Raw genomic sequence first — 6,547 nt, forward strand, 5'->3', positions numbered from 1 at the left:
TAATAAATTAATTCTTGACTCTAACACTCTTCATCCTGCCTTTTCGAGTCTAAGGATCTAAAAACCACCATCTTCAAACACCAGAAACGCTTGTACACACCACCTGAACTGTTGTCGTTGTCAAGCCTTCATCCTCTTATTCAACCTTCAACCAGCCATGTTTTTTACCTTTTCTAGTTATTCTTCTAACATGTTCTTACATTATCATCCACACAATTCGATTATCCTCGACCTTACAAGTCCATCAAATCAAGTTCCACCACCATTCGCCACCGAACCCGCCACCACGCGCTAGTCAAAGATCGGTTGCTGCCATCTCTCTTCTTCAACTTTTCAGATTCAATCTGCACCGTCAAATCAACATACAAATCAACGGCTTCATATTTTGAAGATTCTCCACCGTTAGATCCATGTGCAAATTAGCGTCACAGATCTCAACCCGTTTCAACTCCTTCGACTAGGTCCGTTGTAACACCCTAACTACCAAAGTTCACACTTCCGGCTGCGCGACTCTGATAGCTCGGACATTACGACGACTTTTATACTATTTAATACTAAAATATGAGCCTGTTTGAAACTTTAAACCGTAATACCGCTTCCAAAAATACTTTCATCCGATAACATACATCCATAAATACCATGCAACTTACAAAACTCATAAAGAGTACATCCATATATATACATACATATATATAAATAATAATACAACCATAATCCAATACAATTCCTATCCCTCTTACATATTATATCAAGATAAAGGCGAGGGTACAATAAACCATAGCTAAAACAATACAGAGCATCACAACAACAATTAAATAAGCTCTTCGTAACTTCTGCGCCCATATCCTGAAAGGGAAAAAATGTAGGGGGGTGAGAACATCATCCTCGAAAGGGTCTCAGTAGAGGGTTTTTTGGGAATTACTGTAATAGGATACATGAAGATAATCGCACCAGTGATTCATAACCGTCTTATGCCTCCTTTCAAAAACAACGGTTTACAATGAAAGTAAAGTCGGAAATCTTGCTCATCAATTTTACAAAATCGTTTTCAATAAAATGTCCCAACCAAATAATTAAAAGTAATATACTTAATTTCTTCATATTTCAAAATAGCAGTACTAATATTTAAAATATTTCTTATCTAGCCCAAATCATATAAAATTTTTATTATTTTACAACTGTCAACTTTATTATTTGAATACAGGAAAATAATCCAATAATTGTAAAATTGGATAATAATCATAACTCATCTTAATTTCAATAAATCAAAACTTGCCTTAATTATCTTTAATAAAATAATTTCTGAAGTTAAGGCTATAAATAACTATATGATTTGAGACTTGATCATAAAAAGACTTTCCAAAGATTATGGGTCTTACATTCTACCCACCTTATAAAAATTTTCGCCCTCGAAAATTGATACAAAATGAAAGAAATTCCATAACAGTTCACCCTTGAACACATTTAAGGAAGAAGCAAAAAATATCTCAATATAATCATATATACGATTTTCAAATACTTTGATTGTCATAAGCATAAGGATGTAAAGATAGGAGTGTGATTGCAAAGCAAACGTTATAAGATAGGCTCAATGCACAAGGTCATATGATCTCAATGCCTCACAAACTTGAGGTGCCAAAATAGTGTGCAAATCAAGATATGCGTTCATAAAGCAAAGATGACATGGTTCAAACATGTGATGGTAAAGCAGAGCATCGAAGGCTATAAACGTGATGGGATTAAAACGACGTGCTTAATATCCGCATACTAATCTCTTATCAACCTCAAAGTTTCAACTTTCTAACTCCATCAAGCACCTTACAACCTCATAGCCGATTATGAGCCTAACACCTGCAAGCTCGTTTGCAAGGGACAAAACACCCACAACTCATCATAACGTTACACACCTACCGCTTCACCTTCCATATACACATATCACGTCTTAGGGAACTAACGCATCACGTCACTACGTCTACAAGTCGCACGTGATATCAAACAATTCTCGAGTCTACTCAGAAGGATACAAGATTTTAGCAAGGAGAAACAATATCAAGGATAATGCTCATAGATTTAAGAGAATATATCCAATTCCAGACAAACAAGGATGCTCAAGCAATGAAGTTTGCTAGAAATAAATCAATTGACAACTTCAAAGATAACCCTTGGATCAAATAAGTTCAATAGGATCAACAAGAAGAAAACCAGCGCATCAGTTTGAAACAAACTCAAACCGAGTCGATGAAGTATGAGGTTTACAGAAGAGAATATTTCAAACCCAAGACAAAGCTCACAGAACTCAAGAGCACGATTAAAGGTACTTCCGAATACATTGTTCATAAAGGAACCAAAACTTGCGGAAAAACCACTTCACAGTCTAAAAGAAAGGTTAAGTAACAACACCCTTCAAGAGAGTAACAAAAGCATAATCGTGGCTTTACTTCAATACAATTTCATGTTAACGTAAATCATGTAGAGTTTTAAAAACAAAATGCACAAAAGTTTCGCTAAGAGCTAAAATATTTCCTCAAATATTTTAGAAAGATAATTAGGTGCACAACTTAACCAAAAGTAATTCATAAAACTCAGAAGAGAAATCAAATGCTTGTTCAAAAATTCCCAAAGTTCATATTCAAACAAGCGTGTATAACATTCATAGCAAGGGTGAAAGAGAAAGTCAAACTCTTTTTAGAAAAGAAATTCCGAGATAAAAATTTGCTTACAATCTGGTAAGGAAATAAGTGGTGCGTTACAAACAAACCGGTTTCCACTAAACAAGGAAGCTTTTCAAAACTTCATTTAAAATAGCGCATGACAACTTTAAATTAACTTCGTCAAAATTGAACAATGGTTTCAATCTAAATCAAGCAACAGAAAATAAATTCCATTTAAAACTTCTTACAAGAGAATTCAAAACTTCTTTAAAAGGTTCAAAACAAGACCCCAAAAGTGTTCTTGAAATCACCATCTTAGAAGAACATTCAAGAAGTTTAAGATGTACTAAAAAGAAGTCAAGCCATGCAAGAAAGGATCTTAAATCAAAGTAGTTCAAACAAGATTCACTAGGCATGAGTCATCAAACAAGCTTTCAATTGATTCCAAACGAATACAAAAGTCATAGGAAAGACAACTCAATCATTATTAACTTCTCAAGGATAAATCTTTGACTAAAAACTCTGGTAGAGGCAATGAGAAGATAAACAATGCACTATTTTGAAACGAATCAAACTGACTCATATAAGAAAGATTCACCAGAGAAAGGACAAACCAAGATCAATGGTAATGTTCACAAGATGTAAAAGGTTAGTTAAGAACAGAATCACGTATGACGTTCATAGAGGTGAAAAGCTTAAGAAGGAATAATTCCGTTCATAAGAAGAAAGCTACGAATCCAACATTTTCAAAAGAACAACAATGGCATAACCCATTAGTATGCTAAATCAAACTCAAATCAAAATGAATTAAGTAAAGTTTGTCAAACGAAACCCAACCGGGATAAAAGTGAAAAATTCTTTCTTTCCAAAATTTTGAAAAATACCCAAATACATAATCAAATGAAGTTGTGCAGTGGAACTATAGTAAAATTACTAGAAGGTCAAATTGTAATTTAAGGTAAATGCAGTTCCGTAAACAAGTAAAAATACAGACGAGGTATTAGAAATAGATAGTTGTTAAACTGTATAAGAAATCTTCAAAGCTTCACATATAGATAAGTATATATCTAATCAACAACAACTTTTATAAAAATCTCAAAATTGGCTGTAATCACTGTCAAATAAGAGGAAAACTGAATCAACAAGTTCTCTAAGAATGGACTCGGAACCCAGAGTTAAAAGTCACAGCACATTAAGACAAGTTCAAGACTATATCAAAGAATACTTGAATCAAGAAGAACTCAAACAGAGGAAGACAGATGCATCAAGGATTCCAAACAAGCATATGCAACTGAGGCCAAACAAGAATGCATATGAATAGAGAAATAGAGTGGAAACATCAGATTACTTTTCAAGAGGAGTACCAAACAAGAACTTCAAGTTAGGATATGAAAGAGTAGGTCGACTCGAACAGAATTCAAGACACACAACTGAATAGCCTCGAGAAAAAGTTTCTAACGTTCCCCCGAAACCCGCGATTCACTTTACTCAAAACTCGCATTTCATCTATGATAACCCATCAGTATTCTGCGCCCATATCCTGAAAGGGGAAAAATGTAGGGGGGTGAGAACATCATCCTCGAAAGGGTTCTCAGTAGAGGGTTTTTTGGGAATTACTGTAATAGGATACATGAAGATAATCGCACCAGTGATTCATAACCGTCTTATGCCTCCTTTCAAAAACAATGGTTTACAATGAAAGTAAAATCGGAAATATTTTTGGAAAGAAGAACCGTTCAATTCTCAAAAACTCAAAAGCCTTTCAAAACGGTTTATCTATGCGGAACCAAAATAGCCTTTCATAATTTTATTCCAAACCAGAAACACAAAACCGAAATCAACCATCAGTTCATCTCTTTCCAACCACGGCCCTAGGCCCAAACAATCCAACCAACAACCAATCACCACAATCCAACAGAGTCCCAGATGCAAACACAAATAGGAAGATGCAGGCACAAACAAACAGTTATTGCAAGTAGGACAATTAGCAATTAATCACAAAGGCAAGCCAAGTACAATATGCACACCCAAGCAATGTCACATAGATGCATATGATGAATGCCTGTCCCTAGTGGCTGATGATATCATCTGTCGGTTATAGAGCCAACCCGACAAGTCCTGGTAGCTAACCATTGGACTGTCCCTCTGTCGCGCATCCCCAACTTGAGTTATACTCATCATAAACTTGATCATAATCATGATCCATATCCATCACCCTCACTGGTGAATATTTTCGGGGGCGAGCTCATCCGGGGCTTTCACAGTGCCCGGCCACACTTACGACATAGGGTCAACAGAGTATCAAGTCTCAACCTGGAGCACGTGGTGGCTAGGCACTGCTTTTACCCAGAAAAACTCGTATCTCAGATAGTGGAAGTGCAACATTCACATTTATCAATGATTCAGCATAAACATGCAATCAATCTCATCCATGGATCAACATCCATCTCAGCCATCCGACTCACGGTTCATTCCAGAACCAGCCAATATTCATATCATACACAGCCATTCCGGCTCACAGTTCAATCCAGAACCAATAAATATGTATAAACATACACAGCCATTCCGGCTCTCAACAAAACAGCACTTCCACATTCAAAATCATCAAATTCATGAAATCGGCATTTAAGCCATAAATCATTTTCTCAACTCATTTCACTTTGAAATCAAGTTTCAACTCTTTTCAGCTTGATAATTCAAATAAAATAGTAGAAGTCTTTAACTCATCATTCTCCAAACAACATTTCAATAAAGACTCGGATTTTATAGAAATTTCGGCAGCACCTCCCCTAAAACTTGGACTTTTGCCACCCGTTTCGGGTCCCAACTAAACCGTTTCTCATTCCTTTTCAACAGTTCAAAATCAGAAATCAATTCAAAAGCAAGCTAAATCCAACAGTCGCCTCAGTGGCATATCTCAAGGAAACCATTTCAGAAATCAACTCAATATCAACCGATTTAACTCATTTCTAAAGCTTTAAAGAAACGGCTCAATAACAAATCATTTGTCCAAAACCAAGTCAATTAAAGTAAATCAGGCTGATTTCAAAAGTGCGTTCGACTTTTCACATTATCAAGATAATTAACTCAATTCAAATCAATCCTCAACGGATCAAACTCAGATTTCAAATCTTTAAAGAATCAACATTAAAACATTATATTTCACAAGCCGTACAACAATTCAGCCAAACAAGCATCCTTAACCATTCGAGACAATCAAATAACACACAAGGCAGATACAATCACCAAATACCAATTATCTCACATCAGTATCCATATGTAATAATTCCAATACATAAAGCATAGTTTTTGGAAAGCGCCCCTACCTCAAAACGCAATTCCATAATCCAAACGCGTCACAGGAACCTCCTCTCTTAAACCGAGATCACCAACAACGCAACCTTGGCTCCAAGCCACTCCCGTGGTAACCACAGCAACACTAATCGCGACACATAACAATAGAAACTCAGTCTCATAGCAATTGATGCCGCAAAGCCTTGGTGTATGAAGCCAGAATAGTAACTAGAGAGCTTTCAAATCGAAAACGCTTACCGAATGAAGAAGGAACAGCTGAACCGGAATAGTGGCGGTCTCTGAACCGGTTCAACGGCAGCCCGGCAGCCACCTCAAGCGGCAGCGGCGACAAATTCCAATCACGATGAATGAAACCAAAAGGTAGTGACCATAGTAACCTCGGAATTCAAAAAGGACAGAAATCCCAAATAAAACCCTTACCGGCATTGGATCTCGACGGCGGCAGAGGCGTTTTCCGGCGACGGCAGCGGGGTCTCAAGTGGCAGAAGCTCAGCCCGGAGCCCCGGCAGTGATCCCGAAAGTCACATAACCACTCCCGGCGGCCAGAAACACAGAGATGCAGCTCCCTTCTCCGGCAGCGA

The 6,547-nt window shown here is 37.0% G+C and overlaps 1 long non-coding RNA gene across 1 annotated transcript; it reads right to left on the reverse strand.

Annotated features, from left to right (window-relative positions):
- Positions 788-6,327, reverse strand: LOC110269682. The gene is made up of 3 exons (XR_002358444.1): positions 6,204-6,327; positions 5,978-6,090; positions 788-846 (listed from the first exon to the last, which is right to left on the reverse strand). It is a non-coding gene; the product is annotated as an uncharacterized LOC110269682 (long non-coding RNA).

Source organism: Arachis ipaensis, chromosome B03, assembly GCF_000816755.2.
Source record: "Arachis ipaensis cultivar K30076 chromosome B03, Araip1.1, whole genome shotgun sequence".
In the NCBI taxonomy this organism is placed as follows: Eukaryota; Viridiplantae; Streptophyta; class Magnoliopsida; order Fabales; family Fabaceae; genus Arachis; species Arachis ipaensis.